Source organism: Lithobates pipiens, unplaced genomic scaffold, assembly GCF_037356315.1.
Source record: "Lithobates pipiens isolate NorthernLeopardFrog02 unplaced genomic scaffold, aLitPip1_a1.2 Scaffold_19, whole genome shotgun sequence".
NCBI classification, from domain to species: Eukaryota; Metazoa; Chordata; class Amphibia; order Anura; family Ranidae; genus Lithobates; species Lithobates pipiens.
The window spans coordinates 242,092,345-242,115,218 of NW_027507764.1; the positions used below are offsets into that span (position 1 = coordinate 242,092,345).

The 22,874-nt window shown below is 46.2% G+C and overlaps 1 protein-coding gene across 2 annotated transcripts in view; it reads right to left on the bottom strand.

Moving 5' to 3' along the window:
* Positions 1–22,874, bottom strand: part of ROPN1L (rhophilin associated tail protein 1 like) — a 72,289-nt gene that overhangs the window by 45,787 nt on the left and 3,628 nt on the right. The window lies entirely within an intron of this gene.

Sequence of the window (22,874 nt, forward strand, 5' to 3'; positions counted from 1 at the left end):
ATACTTGTACACACGGTCAGACATTCCGACCACAAAATCCATCGGATTTTGTCCTAAACTGATGTTGCATACACACGGTCGGACAAAGTTGTCGGAAAATCTGATCGTTCGGAACGTGAGGACGTTCGTTCGTTACGACGGGACTACGTTGAGGCTAGTAGCCAATAGCTTTGGTCTTGTAATTTGATCTGAGCATGCGTGGCACTTTGCTTGATCGGAATTCTCTACAAACGATTGGAAAAAGTCTGATCTGATTTTTTTGTCTGAAAATTTTAGATCCTGCTCTCAATTTTTTTTTGTCGTAATTTCCAACGGAAAAAGTCCGATAGAGCCCACACATGATTGGATTTTCCAACAATATAATCCGATCTGACCTTTTCCATCGGAATTTCCGACCGTGTGTACAGGGTATTACATATACCTCCTAAAGTGACTGGACTCCGCGTTGAAACAAATCCTCCTACATAAGTTGTACCTGTCTATCTGCAGTCTTCTCTTCTCTTTACAGCTGTTCAAAGTGCTGCATTTTTGAAGCTTCTAGAGCTGTCAAAAAAGGGGGCGGAGAGCTAAAGTTATACTCTGCAGACGTCAGTGAGGAGAGCTCTGAGAGCTGATTAGAGGGAAGAGACACACCCCCCTTCACACAGCACACAGGAGCAGAGCTGAGGCTGTCAATCAGCTGGAGATTCCTCCCCTGTCACCATTTTTCTTTTCTTGTCAGAAGTGATTCATACTGATAGCAGAGGAACAAGGCAGCAGACAGAAATGACACTTAGTGCTCTGGACTGAGACAAGTACACACTATAGAGTGTGCAACATGCATTATGCATATACAATATGCATTGCTCAGATTTCATGTCTGAGGTTTACAACCACTACAACCTACAGATTTAAAACATTAAAACATTGCTGCTTAACTAAAGACAAAACTTTTTTTTCAGTTTTGGATAGTCAGTTTTCATTTCCGTCTGGGTCAGGAGAAATCTTCAGATGGGGACACTAGTTCTGGTGACCTGGGTGTTCCCACGATATTCCCTTAATTTTCAGGGATTTCCTCTCACTTACTGATTGTCAATGGGACAGGAAGTGAAGGTAAATCTCCCCAAGGGGACAAAGATGGTAAAAATAAACCTTACAGGGGTTAATAACCCCCTTTACGCTATCCAAAATGAAAAAAATAAAAAGTTTTGCCTATAGTTATACTTTAAGTGCATAGTTTAACAAGACATAGCTGGTATCTGTGCATTGTCAGTTTGTAAATGTGAATGGTGAAACCCTTTCATGACTAAGCCTATTTTTGGCATTTGGTGTTTACAAGTTAAAATCCATATTTTTTGCTAGAAAATTACTTGGAACCCCCAAACATTATATATATTTTTTTAGCAGAGACTCTAGAGAATAAAATGGCGATTGTTGCAATATTTTATGTCACACGGTATTTGCGCAGTGGTGTTTTAAACGCAACTTTTTGGGAAAAGGGACACTTTCATGAATTTAAAAAGAACGAAACAGTAAAATTAGCCCAATTTTTTTGCATAATGTGAAAGATAATGTTACGCCGAGTAAATAGATACAAAACATGTCACACTTTATAATTGCAATGCACTCGTGGAATGACGACAAAGTACGGCACCTAAAAATCTCCATAGGCAACGCTTTAAAATTTTTTTACGGTTACCAGGTTAGCGTTTAAGAGGAGGTCTAGTGCTAGACCTCATATGACATCGCCAGGATATCAAGCTGTTGCACGCCCCCAGGGGCATGCATTGCGGAAATCGTTGTTGTGGGGTGTCAGTGTGACACACCGCAACTCTGATCTAGGTAAACAGTCTCTGACAGAGACTCTTTACCACATGATCAGCTGTGTCCAATCACGGCTGATCTTGATGTAAACAGGAGGAGCTGTTTATCAGACGTGAGTAGAGGAGAGCCGATCGGTTGCTCTTCTGACAGGGGGGGGTCTGTGCTGATTAATGCCCACACTGGACCACAAAGGACACCAACAGGACCACCAGGGATGCCCACCACTAGTCACCACCAAGTATGCCACCCATGGCCACCAAGGATGCCAATCAGTGCCCACAATGGATGCCAATTAGTGCCCATAATGGGCATCATTGATTGGCAGGCATTATTATTTGGCACTGATTGCCATTCATCAGTACCATCCATTAGTGTACATCAGTGCCATCTATCAGTGCCCATCCGTGCCACCTATCAGTACCCATCCATGCCACCTATCACTGCCCACCCGTGCCGTCTATCAGTGCTGCCTTTCAGTGCCCATCAGTGCAGCATTTCAGTGCCACCTATCAGTGCCCAATCAGTGCCACATATTCGTGCCCATCAGTGCCACCTCATTGGTGCCTATCGGTGCCCATCAGTGCAGCCCCATCAGTGAAGGAGAAAACGTACTTATTCACAAAGTTTTGTAAGCCCTTGTACACACAGTTGGACATTCCGACAACCAAATCCGTTGGATTTTGTCTGACAGATTTTGTCCGAAACTGGTGTTGCATACACACGGTCGGACAAAGTTGTTGGAAAATCCGATCGTTCGTAACGTGATGATGTTATTTCGTTATGACGGGACTATGTTCAGGCTAGTAGCCAATAGCTTTGGTCTAGGAATTTGATCTGAGCATGCATGGCACTTTGTCCGATCAGAATTCTCTACAAACCATCGGACAAAGTCCGATCGGATCATGTTGTTGGAAAATTTTAAAGCCCAGCTCTAAAACTTTGTCAGTTGGATATTCCGACGGAAACAGTCCGATGGAGCCCACACACGGTCAGATTATCTGACAATACGATCCGATCGGACATTTTCCGTCGGAATGTCCGACCGTGTGTACAAGGGCCAACTAGAAATTAAAAAAAAAAACTTTTTCAAAATTTTCGGTCTTTTTTTAAATTTGTTTAGCAGAAAATAAAAATCTCAGAGGTGATCAAATACCACCAAAAGAAAGCTCTATTTGTGGGAACAAGATGATAAAAATTTAGTTTAGGTACAGTGTAGCATGACCGCACAATTGTAATTCAAAGTGCGACATCGCTGACAGCTGAAAATTGGTCTGGACAGGAAGATGTATAAGTGCCCTGTATTGAAGTGGTTACAAATTTTGGGTCATTGTGGAAATAAACCTTGGTGATAAAGCATCAGCGGAGACGCGATCTACCTCTCTGGCCGGGGGTTCTCGGCTCTTGATTTTATAAATTGATAGCAGCACAGCCATTGGCTCCCACTGCTGTAAATCCAATGAAGCAGGCACCAGGGGGACAAGGCCGAGTCCGTCATTCTGTGTCTATGGACACAAATGCTGGACTCGGAAGCACGCCCACACGGTAACCCCCATGGAGATTGCTTCTCCTAGGGAGTTTGCAGATGCCAGGAGGAGCCCCAAGCGCCACGAGGGACCCCAGAAGACGAGGTTTGGGGTCACTCTGTGCAAAACAAACTGCACAGTGGAGGTAAGTATGATATGTTTTTATATTAAAAAACAAAATGCAGGTTTAGTAACCCGTTAATGTGAGCAAACCACACGGTGCAGATGGATTACACCGGCAAATCCTTAGGGCATTTAGCAAATTTTTAGCCAAGCTGCTGTTTGTATTTTTTAAACACATCTTTGTGATTGGAATGGCACTAATTGTCATAGAGAAAATGTGGGGTATACCGACCACGACAGTACTGTTAATGACACAACACAGGACATACCCTCGTGGCTAACAGAGGCCGGAGTCATGGAAAAACTAGATAAACTTAAAGTGGTTTAGATTAAGGCTTACCTGTAGGTCCAAGAAATATCTCCTAAACCTATACGGTTTAGGAGATATTTACAAAAAGACAGTCACAGCTGTCTATGGCGCATGCTCCGTAGACAGCGGCGTGCAGGCGCACTATCGCCATTAGCGGCATGCCGCTTCTAACGGCGACATGCCATTAGGGGCGGCTCCCTGTGCATGCGCGGGAGTGACATCATCGCTGCTCCGGCGCTGTGAGTGGCTGGAGCAGTGATACCCAGAAGAAGATGGACGCTCTGTATTACAGGGGACAGCTGTGACATCGCTGGCTCCTGTGTCAGGTAAGTGACACATAATGGACTACTATGCGATGCATAGTAGCCCATTATGCTTTACCTTTGCAGGGAGACAAAGAAGAAGTAAACCCATCAGGGTTTACTTCCTCTTTAATACAAATAAATCACCAGGACCGAATGGCCTAAACCCGAGAGTACTCAGAGAACTCAGCCAGGTTATAGCCAGACCATTGTTCCTACTCTTTGCAGACAGCATACTGACTGGAATGGTATCAGCTGATTGGAGAACAGCCAGTAGGGTACCCATATTTAAAAACAGTCTAGTGACAGAAGAGAGAAGTGCAGCAATTCCAGAATTAGTGTAGAATCAATTGATCTCCTATCAATTGGCCAAGGCAAATATACCTGGCAGGTAAATTTACTAGCTACCCTGCCTAACCATCAGGGTGCTACAGGACTATGGTGGTTATTTACGAAAGGCAAATCCACTTTGCACTGCAAGTGCACTTGAAAGTGCAGTCGCTCTAAATCTAAGTGGTAGATCTATAATAGTTACATAGTTAGTCAGGTTGAAAAAAGACACCACTCCATCCAGTTAAACCACAAAAAAAAAAAGAATAATAATATTATCATACAATCCCATATACCCAATTCTATACCCACAGTTGATCCAGAGGAAGGCAAAAGCAGAGCATGATCCAATTTGCTAAAGCAGGGGAAAAAATTCCTTCCTGATCCCCCGAGAGGCAATCGGATTTTCCCTGGATCAACTTTACCTATAAATGTCAGTACCCAGTTATATTATGTACACTTAGGAAATAATCCAGGCCCTTCTTAAAGCAATCCACTGAGCTGGCCAGAACCACCTCTGCAGGGAGTCTATTCCACATTTTCATAGCTTTTACTGTGAAGAAACCTTTCCGTGTTTGGAGATGAAATCTCTTTTCCTCTAGACGTAAAGAGTGCCCCCTTGTCCTCTTTGTTGACTGTAAAGTGAATAACTCAACACCAAGTTCACTATATGGACCCCTTATATATTTGTACATGGGGATCATATCCCCCCTTAATCTCCTCTTATCAAGAGTGAATAAATTCAGTTCCTCTAATCTTTCCTCATAGCTGAGCTCCTCCATGCCTCTTATCAGTTTGGTTGCCCTTCTCTGCACTTTCTCCAGCTCCCCGATATCTTTTTTGAGAACTGGTGCCCAAAACTGAACTGCATATTCCAGATGAGGTCTACTAATGATTTGAACAGGGGCAAAATGATCTCTCTCTCTCTGGAGTCCATACCTCTCTTAATACAGGAAAGGACTTTGCTCACTTTGGAAACCGCAGCTTGGCATTGCATGCTATTATTGAGCTTATGATCTACTAAAACCCCCAGATACTTCTCCACTATGGATTCCCCCAGTTGTACTCCCCCTAGCGTGTATGATGCATGCATATTCTTAGCCCCCAAGTGCATAACTTTACATTTCTCAACATTAAACCTCATCTGCCACATAGTCGCCCAATTAGACAGAGCATTGAGGTCGGCTTGTAAATTGGAGACATCCTGCAAGGACGTTATTCCACTGCATATCTTGGTGTCATCTGCAAAGACGGAAATGTTACTTTTGATCCCAGACCCAATATCATTTATAAAGATATTAGAAAGTAAGGGTCCCAGCACTGAACCTTGGGGTACATCACTGATAACCTTACATCATTCAGAGTAAGAATCATTAACCACTACTCTCTGAATTCTGTCTTTTAGCCAGTTTTCTATCCATTTACAAACTGATATTTCCAAACCTGTAGACTTTACCTTACACATTAGCCATGTGTGCAGAACTGTATCAAACGCTTTTGCAAAATCCAAGTATACCACGTCCACCGCCACCCCTCTGTCCAAGGTTTTACTTACCACCTCATAAAAAGAAATCAGGTTTGTTTGACAACTTCTGTCTTTCATGAATCCATGCTGTCTGTTGCTTGAAATATTTTTTTCCTGCAAGAACTTGTCTATGTGTTTTTTTATTAATCCCTCCAGTATTTTCCCAACTATAGAAGTTAAACTAATAGGTCTAAAGTTACTTGGTAAAGACTTTGTTCTCTTTTTAAATATAGGCACCACATTGGCCATGCGCCAGTCCAGTGGTAATGAGTGGAAGCTCTGCTGATTTTATCATCCAATCATGTGCAAGCAAAAATGCTGTTTTTTATCTTCCTTGCATGTTCCCCTCGGATCTACAGCGACTTTACTTCCAAGTGCACTTTCAGCGCAAAGTGGATTTTCCTTTAGTAAATAACCCCCATATCCAAAAATTCACTGAGGAAAAAAATATCATTAGTAGTAATCAGCATGGGTTTACGAAAGGTTGTCCTTGCCAGACTAATCTGCTAACATTCTACAAGGAAGTGAGCTGCCATCTAGACAGGGGAAGGCCTGTAGATTTAGTGTATCTGGATTTTGCAAAGGCATTTTATACAGCCCCCCCCCCCCCCCCCCCGCCCCATAAACGCTTAATTCACAAGCTGAAGTATACAGGCATGGACCATAAGGTTTGTGCTTGGATAAAAAACTGGTTACAGGGTCATGACATGTCCAAAGGGTGGAGATAAATAACATGTACTCAGACTGGTCTGGAGTGGTAAGTGGGGTACCTCAAGGTTCTGTGTTGGGATTCAATTTATTCATAAATGATATAGAGCATGGGTTAAATAGCTCAATTTCAGTTTTTGAGGATGACAAAGAAATAAGCAGGGCAATGACGTCCCATCAGGATATGGAAGTTTTACAGAATGACCTGAACAAAATAATGGAGTGGGCAACCACATGGCAAATGGGATTTAATGTGGAGAAATGTAAAGTAATGCACTTGGGGCAAAAAACTTAACCAGTTGCCGACCGCCGCACGCCGATGTACGTCGGTACAATGGCACGGGCAGGCATAAGGACATACATGTACGTCCCTTGCCTCCCGCGGGTCGGGGGCCCGATGGGGCCCCCGCCCGGTGCCTGCGGCGGTCGGTATTCGTTCGGGAGCGATCCCGGACGAGGGGACGGCCATTCATTCATGGCCACCCCCTCGCGATCGCTCCCGACGAATAGAAATCCCCGGTGACATCACTTCCTCTCCTGTAATGTAAACACAGGAGAGGAAGTGATGTATTCTCTCCTCCGTGTCGGTATTTTTCGTTCCGACACGGAGGAGAGCGGATCAGTAAGTTGCACCAACACTCTACACACACAGTAGAACATGCCAGGCACACTCACACCCCCCCTTTACCCCCCGATCACCCCCCCAATTACCCCTGCCCCCCAGTCACAGTGACACCAATGTCATTTTTTTTTTTTTTTTTTTGCATTGGTGTCATTTGTGACTGTAATAACTGTTAGGGCAGTTAGAGTTAGCCCCCTTTAGTTCTAATGTACCCCCCTAACCCCCCCAATAAAGGTTTAACCCCGTGATCACCCCCCGTCGCCAGTGTCACTAAGGCTGGGTTCACATTGCAGCGGTTTATGAGAACGAATGTGATTCGCACCGCACTGCAGTGCAAATCACATCCGATCTCTGTGCGATTCGAGTTCAGCCATTCGCCGCACCCGCCACACCCGCCACACCCGCCGCACCCGCCGCAAATTCGCACGGGACCCTTTTTTTGGCCCGCAGCAGAATCGGATCGCATGGGTGTTCACACCATGTGATCCGAGTTTGCAGATCGCACTGCGATATGCGAACTGATCTGGGGGTGTCATTAACATTTCACTGACACTCCCAGCAGTTCGCATAGGGCAGTGTGAACTGCCGCCGGGAGGCATGCGATGCGGGAACCCGCCGCGGATTCGCGGCGTTTCCGCATCGCTCCAGTGTGAACCCAGCCTAATAAGCGATCATTTTTCTGATCGCCGTATTAGTGTCACAGGTGACGCTAGTTAGGCAGGTAGGTATTTAGGTTCGCCGCAGCTTTTTATAGCGCCAGGGACCCCCATATACTACCGCATAAAGCCCCCTGATTGCCCCCTAGTTAACCCTTTCACCAGTGATCACCATATAACTGTTACAGGTGACGCTGGTTGGTTAGTTATTTTTTTATAGTTTCAGGGCACCCGCCATTTATTACCTAATAAAGGTTTAACCCCCTGATCACCCGGCGGGTGTCATTTGTGACTAATAACTGTTAGGGCAGTTAGGGTTAGCCCCCTTTAGTTCTAAGGTACCCCCCTAACCCCCCCAATAAAGGTTTAACCCCGTGATCACCCCCCGTCGCCAGTGTCACTAAGGCTGGGTTCACATTGCAGCGGTTTATGAGAACGGATGTGATTCGCACCGCACTGCAGTGCAAATCACATCCGATCTCTGTGCGATTCGAGTTCAGCCATTCGCCGCACCCGCCGCACCCGCCGCACCCGCCGCAAATTCGCACGGGACCCTTTTTTTGGCCCGCAGCAGAATCGGATCGCATGGGTGTTCACACCATGCGATCCAAGTTTGCAGATCGCACTGCGATATGCGAACTGATCTGGGGGTGTCAGTAACATTTCACTGACACTCCCAGCAGTTCGCATAGGGCAGTGTGAACTGCCGCCGGGAGGCATGCGATGCGGGAACCCGCCGCGCATTCGTGGCGTTCCCGCATCGCTCCAGTGTGAACCCAGCCTAATAAGCGATCGTTTTTCTGATCGCTGTATTAGTGTCACAGGTGACGCTAGTTAGGCAGGTAGGTATTTAGGTTCGCTGCAGCTTTTTATAGCGCCAGGGACCCCCATATACTACCGCATAAAGCCCCCTAATTGCCCCCTAGTTAACCCTTTCACCAGTGATCACCATATAACTGTTACAGGTGACGCTGGTTGGTTAGTTATTTTTTTATAGTTTCAGGGCACCCGCCATTTATTACCTAGTCTCACTAGTGTACCCCTAAATTTAGGGGTGTCTACTTTCCAAAATGGGGTCATTTGGGGGGGGTTTGTGCCATCTTGGCATTTTATGGCCTTCAAAACTGTAACGCCCTTAGAAAGCCTGAAGGCGGTGCTTGGTTTTCGGGGCCCCGTACACGGCTAGGCTCCCAAAAAGTCCCACATATGTGGTATCCCCATACTCAGGAGAAGCAGCAGAATTTATTTTGGGGTGTCATTTCACATATGCCCATGGCATGCGTGAGCAATATATCATTTAGTGACAACTTTGTGAAAAAAAAAAAAAAAAAGTTTGTAATTTTCCCGCAACTTGTGGCAAAATATAAAATATTCCATGGACTCAACATGCCTCTCAGCAAATAGCTTGGGGTGTCTACTTTCTAAAATGGGGTCATTTGTGGGGGTTTTGTGCCATCTTGGCATTTTATGGCCTTCAAAACTGTAATAGGTAGTGAGAAGTGAACTCAAAAATTTACGCCCTTAGAAAGCCTGAAGGCGGTGCTTGGTTTTCGGGGCCCCGTACGCGGCTAGGCTCCCAAAAAGTCCCACATATGTGGTATCCCCGTACTCAGGAGAAGCAGCAGAATTTATTTTGGGGTGTCATTTCACATATGCCCATGGCATGCATGAGCAATATATCATTTAGTGACAACTTTGTTAAAAAAAAAAAAAAAAAAAAAAAAGTTTGTAATTTTCCCGCAACTTGTGGCAAAATATAAAATATTCCATGAACTCAACATGCCTCTCAGCAAATAGCTTGGGGTGTCTACTTTCTAAAATGGGGTCATTTGTGGGGGTTTTGTGCCATCTTGGCATTTTATGGCCTTCAAAACTGTAATAGGTAGTGAGACGTGAACTCAAAAATTTACGCCCTTAGAAAGCCTGAAGGCGGTGCTTGGTTTTCGGGGCCCCGTACGCAGCTAGGCTCCCAAAAAGTCCCACATATGTGGTATCCCCGTACTCAGGAGAAGCAGCAGAATTTATTTTGGGGTGTCATTTCACATACGCCCATAGCATGTGTGAGCAATATATCATTTAGTGACAACTTTGTGTAAAAAAAAAAAAAAATTTTTTTTTTTGTCATTATTCAATCGCTTGAGGCAAAAAAATAAAATATTCAATGGGCTCAACATGCCTCTTATCAATTTCCTTAGGGGGTCTACTTTCCAAAATGGGGTCATTTGGGGGGGGTTTTGTACTGCCCTGCCATTTTAGCACCTCAAGAAATGAGATAGGCAGTCGTAAACTAAAAGCTGCGTAAATTCCAGAAAACGTACCTTAGTTTGTAGATGTGACAACTTTTGCGCAAACCAATAAATATACAATTATTGACTTTTTTTTTACCAAAGACATGTGGCTGAATACATTTTGGCCTAAATGTATGACTAAAATTGAGTTTATTGGATTTTTCTAATAACAAAAAGTAGAAAATATCATTTTTTTTCAAAATTTGCGGTCTTTTTACGTTTATATCGCAAAAAATAAAAATCGCAGAGGCAATCAAATACCATCAAAAGAAAGCTCTATTTGTGGGAAGAAAAGGACGCAAATTTTGTTTGGGTACAACATTGCATGACCGCGCAATTACCAGTTAAAGCAGCGCAGTGCCAAAGTGTAAAAAGACCTCTGGTCATTTACCAGCAAAATGGTCCGGTCTGAAAGTGGTTAAAGGCAAACTACTCACTAGGAGAACTGCTGGGGGAGTCAAAGATGGAGAAAGATCTGGAGGTCCTAGTAGATGACAGATTGAGCAATAGCATGCTATGTCAAGATGCAGCTACCAGAATATTAGCATGCATAAAAAAGTGATTTACTCCAGGGATGAAACAATAATCCTGCCACTTTATAAAACTAAACCACATCTGGAGTCCAGTTCTGGTCACCAGTCCTCAGGAAAGATGCTGGAGCTGGAGAGTGTCCAAAGAAGGGCAAAAAAAATAATAAGGGGAATTACAAGGAACAACTACAAGCACTAAATATATTCTCACTGGAGAAGTGACTCTTGAGAGTGAACATGATAGCGATCTACAAATACCTCAATGGCGATCCCAGCATAGGAAAATAACTATTCAGTCTCACAGAGCATACAAGGACACAGGACCACAAAATGAGATTGGAGGAGAAGGAATTGATATTTTTAACCACTTTCAGACCGGACCATTTTGCTGGCTTAAGACCAGACCGCTTTTTGTGATTCGGCACTGCGTCGCTTTAACTGACAATTGCGCTATAAACAAAAAAGAGCGTCAATTTTGAAAAAAAACATCGTTTTTTACTATAATAAATATCCCCCAAAAATATATAAAAAAAACGTTTTTTTTCCTCAGTTTAGGCCGATACGTATTCTTCTACATATTTTTGGTTAAAAAAAAAAAATCGCAATAAGCGATTATTGATTGGTTTGCGCAAAATTGATAGCGTTTACAAAATTGGGGATAGTTTTATGGCATTTTTATTGATAATTTTTTTTTACTAGTAATGGTGGCGATCAGCGATTTTTATTGTGACTGCGACATTATGGCGGACACATCGGACATTTTTGGGACCGTTGTCATTTATACAACAATCAGAGCTATACAAATGCACTGGTTGCTGTGTAAATGACACTGGCAGTGAATGGGTTAACCAGGGGGTGGCAGTGTATGGGTTAAGAGTGTGCTAGGGGCGTGTTACTAACTGTGGGGGCGTGACTGTGTGTTAGTGAACACTGATCTCTGCTCCAATCACAGGGAGCAGAGATCAATGTCACTTGTTGCTAGGCATAACGGGAAGATGCTGTTTATATCCACATCTCCCCGTTCAGCCTCCCCGTGAGACGATCGCGGGTATCCCTACAGCGATCAAGTCCACGGACCCGCAACTGGACTCACGGGGTTCCTGACAATTTCGGTGGCAATTTCAAATGAACGTACCTGTACACCAATTTGCCTGCCCGTGCCATTCTGCCGACGTACATCGCCGTGCGCCAGTCGGGAAGCGGTTAAAAGACTCTTGGATGTGCATCTTAAAGAGCACATTGTACAGGGATATGGGAAATAATTATAGACACTGACACATGTGCACCTACAGAGATTGAACTGGATGGACTATTATCTTTTTTGAACCTTACCTACTATGTAACTATGTAACAAATTCTGACCAAACTTTGGCTGTTCTGGCTTTCGGATAATTTTGCCAACATTTACATGTTCAGCGGTGTCAAACGCCATGCGTAGTAGCGGTATTACTATCGCTATTATATAGTTACATACAGTAAGGTCCATAAATATTGGGACATCAACACAATTCTAATCTTTTTGGCTCTATACACCACCAAAATGTATTTGAAATGAAATGAACAAGATGTTCTTTAACTGCAGACTTTCAGCTTTAATTTGAGGGTATTTACATCCAAATCAGGTGTACGGTGTAGGAATTACAACAGTTTGTATATGTGCCTCTCACTTTTTAAGGGACCAAAAAAGTAATGGGACAACTGGCTGGCCAGCTGTTCCACGGCCAGGTGTGTGTTATTCCCTCATTATCCCATTTACAAGGAGCAAATAAAAGGTCCAGAGTTAATTTCAAGTGTGCTATTTGCATTTGGAATCTGTTGCTGTCAACTCTCAATATGAGATCCAAAAAGCTGTCACTATCAGTGAAGCAAGCCATCATTAGGCTGAAAAAAACAAAACAAACCCATCAGAGAGATAGCAAAAACATTAGGTGTGGCCAAATCAACTGTTTGGAACATCTTTAAAAAGAAAGAATGCACAGGTGAGCTCAGCAACACCAAAGGTCCCGGAGGCCACGGAAAAAAATGTGTCACATTTTTGTAAATATTTTATTATACTTTTTCATTTAACAACACTGAAGAAATGACACTTTGCTACAATGTAAAGTAGTGAGAGTACAGCTTGCTTAACAGTGTAAATTTGCTGTCCCCTCAAAATCACTCAACACATAGCCATTAATGTCTAAACCGCTGTAAACAAAAGTTAGTACACCCCTATGTGAAAATGTCTAAAATAGACCCAAAGTGTCAATATTTTGTGTGGCCACCATTATTTTCCAGCACAACCTTAAACCTCTTGGGCATTGAGTTCATGAGAGCTTCACAGGTTGCCACTGGAGTCTTCTTCCACTCCTCCATGATGACATCACAAAGCTGGTGGATCTTAGAGACCTTGTGCTCATCCACCTTCCATTTGAGGATGCCTCAGCCCTTGTACACACGGTCGGAGAATCTGTCGGAATGAGTCTTATCGGACCGTGTCGTCAGATAATCCGACTGTGTGTGGTATGCATCGGACTGATTCTGTCCGAATCTCCGTCCGACCCAATTTTCCAACATGTTGGAAATATTTCCCGACCAACTGGGCCGGACGGACCTAATCCGATCATGTGTAGAGCATTTTCATCGGACCAAGTGCCACGCATGCTCAGATCAAATTCCTACATCAAAACTATTGGCTACTAGCCTGAATGTAGTCCCATCGTAACGAAATTACGTCATCACGTTCTGAAAGATCGGATTTTTCGCCAACTTGGCCCGACCGTGTGTATGCAACAGTTTCGGACACAATCCGTCTGACTAAATCCAACAGGCAAAATCCGACGGATTTGGTTGGCAAAATCTCCGACCGTGTGTACGTGGGCTTACAGATGCTCAATACGGTTTAGGTCTGAAGACATGCTTGGCCAGTCCATCACCCTTACCCTTAGCTTCTTTAGCAATGCAGTGGTTGTCTTGGAGGTGTGTTTGGGGTCATCATCATGTTGGAATACTGCTCTGCAGCCCAGTCTCTGAAGGGAGGGGATCATGCTCTGCTTCAGTATATCACAGTACATGTTGGCATTCATGGTTCCCTCAGGGAACTGTAGCTCCCCAGTGCTGGCAGCACTCATGCAGCCCCAGACCATGACACTCCCACCATAATGCTTAACCGTAGGAAAGACGCACTTGTCTTTGTACTCCTCACCTGGTTGCCGCTACACTTGACACCATCTGAACCAAAAAAGTTTATCTTGGTTTTATCAGACCACAGAACATGGCTCCAGTAATCCATGTCCTTAGTCTGCTTGTCTTCAGCAAACTGTTTGCAGGCTTTTTGTGCATCATCTTTAAAAGTGGCTTCCTTCTGGGAGGACAGCCATGCAGACCAATTTGATGCAGCGTGGCCTGAGCACTGGCTCCCCAACCTCTGCAGCAATGCTGGAAACACTCATAAGTCTATTTCCCAAAGACAACCTCTGGATATGATGCTGGTCGACCAAGGCGAGGCCTTCTTATAGCCTAGGCTAGTGATGGCGAACCCATGGCACACGTGCCACAGCTGGCACACAGAGCCCTCTCCATGGGCACGCAAAGATGAAGAGTCAGCCATCCTGTACAAGGTGTATCCCGTCCACACCACACACCTGCCCCATAGAACTACATTTCCCCCTGGGGCCAGGGGTGACGTGTCTCGGGTGGGCGTGGACAAGAGGAAGCGGTGCTCCTGGGTGAGATGCCGCATCTCTCATGGGCTGTTTCGCACAGCAGAGTGGCCGTCTCCCCCTCCTCAGCTGTGTATATCTACAGAAGTAAGGATACCTGTGCTGTTCTGAGTTCTGTACTATGTTTATTTTATTGTAGATGGATACAGAAGGTGGGCAGAATGACCAGGAAGGGGGTCTGCACTGAGGGACAGGGGTCTGCACTGAGGGACAGGGGTCTGTACTGAGGGAGGGGGTCTGTATTGAGGGACAGGGGTCTGTATTAAGGGACAGGGGTCTGTATTAAGGGACAGGGGTCTGTACTCAGTGTAGGGGTCTGGACTTAGGGACATGGAAGGACAGTGCCTGTTAAACTGCTGTATGGTCTTGGCCACCATGCTGCAGCTAAGTTTCGGGGTCTTGGTAATCTTCTTATAGCTTAGGGCCTAGGCCATCTTTATGTATAGCAGCAATTCTTTTTTTCAGATCCTCAGAGAGTTCTTTGCCATGAGGTGCCATGTGGAACTTCCAGTGACCAGTATGAGAGAGTGAGAGCGATAACACCAAATTTAACACACCTGCCCCCCATTCACACCGGAGACCTTGTAACACTACAAACTCACATGACACCGGGGAGGGAAAATGGATAGTTGGGCCCAATTTTGATATTTTCACTTAGGGGTGTACTCACTTTTGGTTCCAGCAGTTTAGACATTAATGGCTGTGTGTTGAGTTATTTTGAGGGGCGTGAAAAGTCTCCTGCTCGCTACTATTCCCGACAAATCTATCCACACATGCTCAGCAAGGAAATTCTACATCCAGGGTAAGCCACAATTGCTGTGTGGTGTTATGTATATGTTTTGTACAAACATATCTTAGCTAAAAAGGGAACAGCAGCAAGAACTTAGTGAGCAGCATATTAACCGCTTGTCGCCCGCCGGCTGTCATATGACGGCCAGGCGGCGCAGCTCTCGTTCTGGGAGGGCGTCATATGACAGCCCTCCATTTAAACAGGGAATGCGCACACATCCCTGTTCCTTCGGTGGCGGAGTGTCAAGGAGACACTGCTCGTCATCGAGGGGGGTGAACAGCCATTGGGCATGGCTGTGTACCATGTGATCATCACGGCCAATCACAGGTGGTACCGCCCCACTTTTCACAGCGCATACGCCCGATCTCGAGCCTGCTGCGTGTGCACGTGCACGACGTTGGCGGCGTGTTCCCGGGAACATTGCTCGTCACCGACGCTGGTAAACAACCATTGGCCGTCGGCTGTTTACCACATGATCGGCTGTGATCCTTTCACAGCCGATCACTAAATGTCAACAAACCGCAGTAACGAGATGTTAACGGGTTCTCCTCCTCACACACCGATTGTGTGTGAGAAGATTGTGGTAACATCTTGTTACTGCTTACAGTGTACACCAATCACAATGATTGCCCCCCGAATAAAGAGGACCTGTCACCACCCATCAAAGTACCTGTCACAGTCCTCTGAGTACCTGTCAGTCCATATGAGTACCCGAGTACCTGTCACAGTCCATCTGAGTACCCGAGTACCTGTCACAGGCCATCAGAGTACCCGAGTACCTGTCACAGGCCATCAGAGTACCCGAGTACCTGTCACAGTCCATCCGAGTACCTGTCACAGTCCATCCGAGTACCTGAGTACCTGTCACAGTCCATCTGAGTAGCCCAGTACCTGAGTACCTGTCACAGTCCATATGAGTACCTTTCACAGTTCATCTGAGTACCTGAGTACCTATCACATTCCATATGAGTACCTGAGTACCTGTCACAGTCCATATGAGTACCCGAGTACCTGTCACAGTCCATATGAGTACAGAGCACCTGAGTACCTGTCACTGCCCTTCACAGTACCTGAATACCAGTCACCAGCCCATCAGAGTACCTAAGTACCTATCTGTAGCCCATAAGAGTACCCGAGTACCTGTCACCAGCCCATCAGAGTAACCGAGTACCTGTCACCAGCCCATCAAGGTACCCGAGTACCTGTCTCCAGCCCATCAGAGTACCTGAGTACCTATCTGCAGCCCATCAGAGTACCTATTTGCATCCCATGCCTCATAGAATATACGTTGGGGTGTTCGCTTTCAAAAATGGGGTCATTTTGTGGGTAGCTCCACTGTCCTGGTGCTCAAGGACCTTCAAAAGTGTGATAGGTAGGAATGAAATGAGGTGTAATTTATGCTCCTAGAACACCTGAAGGTACTACTTCAATTTTGGGCCTCTGTATGTGGGCTGGCTGTGTAAAAGTCTCACACATGTGGTATCGCCATACTCGGGAAGGGTAACAGAATGTATTTTGGGGTGTCATTTTTTGCTATATACATGCTATGTGTTAGAAATATCTTATAAATTGGCAACTTTGTGTAAAAAAAAAAAAAATATGTGTTTTCATTTTTTTCCCACATTTTCCAAAAAATTTTGGAAAAAAATGAACCATTCAAAAGACTCATTATGCCTCATAGATTATACATTGGTGTGTTTGCTTTACAAAATGGGGTCATTTTGTGGGCAATTCCATTGTCCTGGTGCTCCAGGGCCTTCAAACGTGTAATAGGCCTAGAGGCGATTCAGTTCGCATTGTGCGCTATATAAGTATTTCATTCATTCATTCATTCAATAGGTGGTTGAGAAATTAAATGTGTCATTTATGCTAATAGAACGCCTGAAGGTACCACTTCAATGTTGGTCCTTTGTATGTGGCCAGGCTGTAGGGATGAGCTTGGTGTTCGAGTCGAACACCGTCTGTTCGCCCCTTCAGCGAAGCCAGAACTCTGTGGGTCGCTCGCGCCAAATTTGTGTGGCGCTCACGGCCCACAATGCGCCATCGCAGTGCACTGCTGGCTCATGATTGGCCAAGCATGCACTGTGACCCCGCATGCTTGGCCAATCACAGTGCCGGCAGCGAGGAGAGCCATGATTGGCCACAGGCAGGATGCCTGTGGCCAATTATAGCTCAGGCTGTGTAGTACACGCCCCACACTATATAAGACCACCAGCGTGGCGGCCTTGTGTAGTGTTCCCGACATCTGCAGGAGTTAGTGGGTGTTGTCTGTGTGCCTTCACCGCAGAATACATCTGTATCTACCCTTTATTGCTGTTCTCTAATTGAGCCATCTGCCATCTGCAGGAGTTAGTGGGTGACTGGGTGTTGTCTGTGTGCCTTCACCGCAGAATACACCTTTATCTACTCTTTATTGCTGTTCTCTAATTGAGCCATCTGCCATCTGCAGGAGTTAGTGGGTGACCGGGTGTTGTCTGTGTGCCTTCACCGTAGAATACACCTGTATCTACCCTTTATTGCTGTTCTCTAATTGAGCCATCTGCCATCTGCAGGAGTTAGCGGGTGACTGGGTGTTGTCTGTGTGCCTTCACCGCAGAATACACCTGTAGCTACCTATATTGCTCTTCTCTAATTGAGCCATCTGCCATCTGCAGGAGTTAGTTGGTGTTGTGTGCCACCAGCGCAGTATACACCTGTAGCTACCTATATTGCTCTTCTCTAATTGAGCCATCTGCAGGAGTTAGTGGGTGTTGTGTGCCTCCAGCGCAGTATACACCTGTAGCTACCTATATTGCTGTTCTCTAATTGAGCCATCTGCAGGAGTTAATTGGTGTTGTGTGCCTCCAGCACAGCACAGTATACACCGGTATCTACCCTTTATTGCTGGTGTTCTATAATAAAGGCATCTGCAGGAGTTAGTGGGTGTTGTGTGCCTCCAGCACAGCACAATATACACCTGTATCTACCCTTTATTGCTGGTGTTCTATAATAAAGGCATCTGCAGGAGTTAGTGGGTGTTTTGTGCCTCCAGCACAATATACACTACCCAATTGCTGGTTTTCCCATCTCCCTGCAGGCCATTACCATGTCTGGAAGGCCAACAAGGAGAGGCAGACAGGCACGAGCCAATAAAAGAGGGCAAGCAGGCTCTGTGTCTAGAGACAAACAGTGCTGGTCGTGGATGAGGTGCATCGTCATCAGCGCGTGGCCATGGGACACGCTTGCCCTTATTTTCAGCAGCTGGACGTGTTGAGCCGCATCATGCCGAAGACTTGGTAGAGTGGATGACCAAGCCCTCTTCATCCTCCTCATCCTCTCTCACCCAGGCTCAGGGTACTAGCAAAGCAGCTGCCAATGCATCTTCTTCCCTCGTCTCAATGTCATCATCAGTGACTCCTTCCCTAGACCCACCACGTCCTCCTGAGGAGTCCCTCGAACTGTTTGAGCACAGTGTTGGGTACATGCTCCAGGAGGATGCCCAGTGTTTTGTAGGCTCTGATGATGATACTCAGCTAGAGGACGGCAGTAGCGTGAGCGCAGAGAGAGGGGATGGTCAAGAAGGACAGCAATCTAGCAGTCATGTTCCACAAGCTGCAGCATACTGCCAGGTTTGCTCCAGCGATGAATAGGTAGGGGCCAGCTTAGGGGCAACACACCGACTGAATCACACCGCAGAGCTCCGCCTGTGCAGAGTGCTGCCTCTGAGCATTATTCTAAAAGTTCTTTGGTGTGGGCCTTTTTTGAGACGAGTGCATCAGATCGCACCGCTGCTATTTGCAACATTTGTCTCAAGTGTATCTCGCGTGGCGAAAACATCAGCCGCTTGGGCACCACATGCTTGACCAGACATATGTTGACCTGCCATGCAGCTCGTTGGCAAGCTTACCTCAACGACCCACACGAAAGAACAAAGCGGACCTCTCCTTGCTCCTCATCAGTTGGAATCTCCAACCCCACTAGACCTTCAGTTCTCTCTGAAACCTGCATTGAGAGGAATGAAGGTGTAGAATTAGGTGTGTCACAGCCAAGTGCTTGCGGGCACTCTGCTAGCAGTACACCCACGTCCAATAGTAGCAGGCAAATTTCCCTGCCCCAGCTGCTGGACCGTAGAAAGAAGTTCACTCCCAGCCATCCACATACCCAGCGGTTGAATGCTAGCTTGGCTAAATTGCTAGCACTTCAACTGCTGCCTTTTCAGTTGGTAGACTCGGCCCCCTTCCGTGAATTTGTGCAAAGTGCGGTTCCTCAGTGGTAGGTCCCCAAATACCACTTTTTCTCACGGAAGGCGATTCCGGCTCTCTACCGGCATGTGGAAGGCAATGTCCTTGCCTCGCTGGACAGGGCGGTCAGCGGTAAGGTGCATATTACCGCTGACTCATGGTTCAGCAGGCATGGACAGGGACGTTACCTGTCTTTCACGGCCCATTGAGTCACTCTTCTGGCAGCTGGGAAGGATGTAGGACAAGGTTCAGTAGTGTTGGAGGTTGATCCGCTACCATGCCTCCAAAATGCTACTACTGGTTGTGACACACCTCTCTCCTCCACCCCCTTCTCTTCTTCTTCCTCCATGGCCTCTGTCCTCGGAACCAGTGGTGCTCCGTAGGCGTTCAAGGGGCTAGGCAAGTACGCAGGCAAAACGATGCCATGCCGTGCTTGCGCTGGTTTGTTTGGGGGACAGGAGCCATACTGGGGCAGATATTTTGTCAGCTCTGCAGGAGCAGGTCGTGAGGTGGTTGACGCCATGCCAGCTTAAGCCAGGATTAGTGGTTTGCGACAATGGCACCAACCTCCTCTCCGCCCTCCGACAGGGACAACTGACCCATGTGCCCTGTGTGGCTCACGTCCTTAACCTGGTGGTGCAGCGGTTCCTGGGCAGGTACCCGGGCTTACAGGATGTACTGGAGCAGGCCAGAAAAGTCTGTGTGCATTTCCACCGATCATTTAATGCCAGTGCTCGGCTGGCTGAGCTCCAAAAGGAGTTTAATCTGCCCAAGAACCACCTTATATGTGATATGCCCACCAGGTGGAACTCAATGTTGGCCATGCTGCGGCGGCGGCACATGCAGCAGAGGGCCATCAATGAGTACCTGTGCGACTACAGCACCATGACAGGGTCAGGGGAGCTCGGTTTTTTCTCACCATGCCAGTGGGGCATGATCAGGGATACATGCACTGTCCTGTCACCGTTTGAGAAGGCCACAAGGATGGTGAGCAGTGACAGTGCATGCATCAGTGACACTGTACCTCTTGTCCACCTGTTGGAGCATACGCTGTGTGGAATAATGGACAGGGCACTTGAGGTAGAACCGAGGCAGGAAGAGGAGGACTTCCTTGCCTCTCAAGGCCCCCTTTATCCAGACAGTGTTCCTCTGTCCCACCCATCACACAGGAAGAGGACGAGGAGGAGGATGATTGTGTCAGCATGGAGGTGGAGCCTGGCACTCAGCATCAGCAGTCTTATAGGGATGATTTACAGTCCAAAGAAACCCGTGGACTTGTACGTGGCTGCGGATCATGTTGTCCTTAGTGACCCAGAGGACTCCGGACTGAATGCCTCAGCTAACCTACGCTGCATGGCCTCCCTGATCCTGCAAAGCCTGCGGAAGGATCCTTGTATTCTTCGGATCAAGGAGAGGGACCATTACTGGCTGGCCACTCTCCTTGATCCACGGTACAAGGGTAAGGTTGCCGACCTTATCTTGGCATCGCAGAGGGAGCAGAGGATGAGACATCTCCGGGAGGCCTTGCAGAAAGGTCTGTGCAACGCATTCCCAGAGACTGGGAGGTTACAAACTCCTGGTCCTGGACAATGTGTTGCTGAGGCTTCGGTCAGAAGGAGTGGTGGAGAAGGTGGCCATCTGACCATGTGTTCAGACAATTTTTTAGTCCGCAGCTCAAAGGTATGATCGGTTCCAGCAACCATCGCCAGCGTCTGATTTACATGGTGCAGGAATACCTAGGGGCAAGGTCAGACTTGGACATCTTTCCCACCGAAAATCCTCTGGCTTACTGGGTCTTGACGATGGATCACTGGCCAGAGCTTGCACAGTATGCAATTGAGCTACTGGCCTGTCCTGTATCCAGCATTCTTTCGGAACGCACCATCAGTGCTGCTGGTGGCTTTGTAACCTATCACAGGGTGCACCTGTTCACCGACTCGGTTGATCGACTGACCTTCATAAAGATGAATCAGTCTTGGATCACCACCAGCTACCAAGCACCTGAAGCTGATGTAACCTAATAATTTTTTTTTTAACTATCACATCCCTTCAAGACTGCCTATGCTGATGCTGAGTGACTGTCCTGTTATGTTGACTGTCTATCCTCTTCCTCCTCCACTGATATCTTGGAAGAACATTTTTGGTTCTGGGTGATGCCACCAGCCCAATTTTTCAGCCCCTGTTTAACATTAGCGTGTAATTACAATTTTTGATGCAATGCTTTGCAGCAGGGCTCATTCTTGCACTCCAAATAGAGTATATGGGAGAGATTGCAGTGTTGTGGCACCAGCACCAGTGCCTAAGGCCCAATTTTTCAGCCCCAGTTTAACAGGGGCATGTAATTACAATTTGTGATGCAATGCTTTGCAGCAGGGCTCATTCCTGCACTCCAACTAGAGTATCTGGGAGAGGTTGCAGTGTTGTGGCACCAGCAAGCAGTGCCTAAGGCCCAATTTTTCAGCCCCTGTTTAACAGGGGCATGTAATTACAATTCTTGATATAATATTTCACAGCAGGGCCCGTTCCTGTGCCCACCGAGAGTAACTGTGAGGACTTATAGTGTTGTGGCACCAGCATCACCACCACAAAAACCGAAGGCCCAATTTTTCTACCACTGTTCAACAATGGCATGTAATTACAATTCTTGATATAATCGTTCACAGGAGGGCGCTCCAGCAAGAGTCACTTTGAGGGCTTACAGTGTTGTGGCAACACCAACACCTTAGGCCCCCATTTCTGCAGAGCATATAGGGCAGGCCCCTACTTTCAAACATCCAACTTACAAACGTCTCCTACTTTCAAACGGTAGGAGACAACAGGAAGTGAGAGGAAAAAAGACGGACGGCAAAACAAATTATACAGGGGTGATAACCCTTCCCTATGTTTTCCTAAAAGCTTAAAAATAGATTTTTTGACTGGAGCTACACTTTAAAAATTTACCAGTTCAAAATTACAAACAGATTCTACTTAACAGAACAAACCTACACAGTCCCTGTCTTTGCACCGCCTGTATACTCCTGTTCTGAGTATATAGGGCCTGGGGGCTCCACGCCTTTCCTTTTTTTAATATAGGTACGGGGTTCCCCTTATTATATGTACAAGACCCAAAGGGGCTGGTAATGGGCAGCATGCCATTTTTCTCAATGATTTTCATCCGTATTGCCGGGAACCAGATATTACATTAAAACCGCAAGCAGTTTTAAATGACTTTTTTTCCGTTAAATGTCATTTTGTGCAGGGACTGTTCTAAACACGGGAAACACGTGCCACTTCACAGGCATACTATAGACACCCCCCAGGCACAATATTTAAAGGAATATTTCACATTTTTTTCCACTTTAATCGTCATTAAAATCAGTGCTCCCGAAAAAACTGCCATTTTTAAAAACATTTTAGGCATTGACTCATGTCCCCTGGGGCAGAAGCCAGGTCCCCAAACCCTT